Below are 3,448 nucleotides of genomic sequence, written 5' to 3'. Positions count from 1 at the left end.
TACATATATATATATATATATGAATATATAAAGTAAATATGTGCACCTATACATACATGTAGAAAATATTTTGTTACCAAACACTAAAAATTGTAGCAAAGCCTAATAAAACGTGAGCTTAACACACAAAAATAACAGAAATAGCACTCACAACATTAACAACGTAAAAGAAAACTCTTGAGAAAAATGTTTTTGCAATTGTATTTGTAGCATATGCATATGCAAAAGATAGCTAAGATAGGTGATAGGTAGTGATGCTCTATATAGTAATAATGCTGGTGCAGGAAAATGAGCTTCAAAATCGGAGCAAATGTGGGTGAAGCTAGCTGCTCACTGCTTACAGCTCACAGCTTGCAGCTTATAGCTTAGCGTTGCTCTCGAAGATGGTAACTGTTCATATACGTGTGTGTTTATTTTTGCTTTCATACATGATAATATTTGGCATATGTACATATATAAGTATATGTGTATGTAAGCGTATAAACACATGAATTTAGGCCATTTGACGTTGTTGTCGAGTCGTTTCGAGCCGAGTCTACGTTGCGCACATTGTAAAATTCTCATTTATTACAATGGCAGTCATTAGTCTTGTAAGTGAATCTTCGTAAAAACCAAATTGTAGATTTGTTTTCGATGTGTACGTTTGTCTTGAATCCGACAAATAAAAATTGTTACCTGCCAGTTGTAATTTACACATTTATTAAGCATGCAAAATGCATTAAACTCACGAACTTTACATAAAAAGTCAAAAATGCTTCAGTTGTTTAGTTCTATCGTTGAGACAGTTACGGTAGTGGCATTGGCATCAACATCAGCATAAGCATAAGCATCAGGAGTAGCGGCGGCAGCTGCAGCAACAGCAGCAGCAACATTAGCAGCAACAGCAGCAGCATCAGCAAAGCCTGTGTAAATGAAATTTTTTTGGTCCACACATATGCAACATGTGCAAAGATTTCACATGCATACCAAGCTCGCTTCGCATATGCATTAACCATTTGACAACATCAATATCCATAAATGTACACATTTACGTTTATTTTGATGATTATGGCGTTGGCGTTTTATCTATTGATGTATTTTTTTTCTTCCTTTTTTTCCTTTTTTGCGATTACTGTTGTTGTTCTACGCTCTTGTTATTGTGAAGTTTATGTAGATTAACAATTAAAATAAATATATTGTCGAGATAATTGCATGTTTTCAAATAAATTGTTGGTGGAAAAATTGGCTGAGAGAAAAACAGAAAAAGTTGAAGAAGGAATATAAGAAAATTCATAGCTTTGTTAGAAATTGGGATCAAAAGGGCAAAACATATACACACATATAAAACGGGATTCGTGCGCATGAATGAATGATAAGTTGCTTTAGAAAAGCTCGACAGAATTTATTTAAACCATCACTTCTATTTACACTCACTTTTCACTATCCATACCGACTATGTATGCTTGTTCATGTGAATATCGATTTCAACATATTTTTTATGAATCGATCTGTCCTCTTATCCTTCCATCTGCTTTGAAAATTGACTACACGAGCACCTTAAAATATCTAGGATACCAATGGGTTAAAGTCGGACTTCTATTTGCTGCACAGGCGTCGGCCCTAATTCGAGGATGAAGCTTGAATAGAATTCGCTGCAGAAAATTACGCCTCTACCGAGTCCGTTTTCTTAGATCATTCAACAACTTTTTAGTTTGAGAGCTAGTTGACATTGTGTGTGACACACAAATGTAACATTCTGGATAAATTCTGGATCACCCTTCGGTTGGACACATCATTAGTTTTAAATCTCTTCTATATGCTGCCGTTCACGCAACTGTTTTCTTCGTTATTTTTATAAAAAGAGGTGAAATGTAAAGAAGGATCTGCTTCTCATATATATATATCTCAAGGTCAAGCTAGCTGTCTTTTCTAAACGCAATCGTAACAAGTGGGAAAATTAGATTCGACTGTGAGCGAATCGTCTGCACCCATCGCCGTCATCTCAACACAAATTTTTACGGTGCTGTAATGATGAGCAGAAAGCACAATCTTTATGGCTGCTATAATTTCGGATACCTTTCCAAATTTGAAAATGATATCGGGCAGGAGAACGTTTACCGCATAAATTCACACGCCGATGTGGACTCAGTATTTGGTACTTTGTGTCCTGGGGTAGATATAATGAAAGGACTAGACCTACCGGCAATCAGCTAATCAGGAGGAATATCGCAATATTATCGACAACATGGTGAGCGCTTTTCTTGAGTTGCGGCTAAAGGCCAATAGGAATTGTCTGTACAAGTGGCTTGGTAACTTTGAACAAGATTTGTGGTTAACATTATTGCCTTATAATGCGGGAATAGGTGGGACAATGGACTGAAAGTGTTGTGTAGCCAAACTGCGAAGGTGTAAAGTAAATTTCACAACACGATAAAGGCAATGATAGTAGGTTCTGTTAGGGTAAGTATTCACCGAGCCAAGACGAGACAAGGCAATTTTGATCTATTCACGAAATTAATAAGAATTTCCTAAAACAATTTTCACGAGGCTAAGATTGCCCACATAACCCAGTAGAGAGTTTAAATCTCAGTGGCGGTGGTGGCTGTAGTGAGTGGGCAGTCGGTAAAGGCAAGGCACTTATCGACTTACCGACAATATGGGCACACACATCCACTAAACTGCAAGGACTTTCTATCTTTTCTCTCTTTCACACGTACAGGAGACATCTCATGAATGATTGGTGATATCAAAAAAAAAAAAAAAAAACAGAAGCTGAAGCTGAGCATCACCTCACCGGAGGACGGAGGTTTATTCATTTTGTCAAAATGTTTGCAAACGTCTCGAAGGACTTTTTAGAGACATCCTAGAAACGGTACGATGTTGCCAATATTCAATACTTTTTTTTAAATACCATTGTTGTTTACTTTATGTTGTTTTTGTTGGTGCAGGGTAGCCTTTTCCATTTCCCTCCCATTGTATTTTATATACTTAGCACTTAGTTATAAAGTAGAAAGATATCCGTATACAAAACGGGTTTTAGAGACATGTTAAATGTGAACAAAAACGTAAAAGAAGCTCAGTTCAAAAATTTGACTTGTTTTCAGGTCAGGCAGTCACATAATAATACCGCAACATTTTCAATTAAAATTGTCGATGTAATTATTCTATTGCCTGTCCTTCTGTCCCAAAGTGATTGTCGAAACTATGCATTTGTTTATTAAGCTGCTACAGCGATTTTCGCTCTTAACTAATGTTCCGTTCTTGCCGGCTTACGAATTATTTAAATACTCCTTTTTTTATTTTGAAATGTTTCCATCTATTTTTAATTGACCATTTTATATGGTGCGTCCTCACTGCAATCGTATTTTAATCGGGTCTTTATATGAAAAAGTGAAACAATTTCATTTAAGTGCTGTAATAAAAAATTCTCCTTTCAGTTAGGCAAACAATGAGACACTTCATAATGAGA

The sequence above is a fragment of the Glossina fuscipes genome, unplaced genomic scaffold (genome assembly GCF_014805625.2).
Source record: "Glossina fuscipes isolate IAEA_lab_2018 unplaced genomic scaffold, Yale_Gfus_2 112, whole genome shotgun sequence".
Taxonomy (NCBI): Eukaryota; Metazoa; Arthropoda; class Insecta; order Diptera; family Glossinidae; genus Glossina; species Glossina fuscipes.
This window is presented reverse-complemented; position numbering follows the sequence as displayed.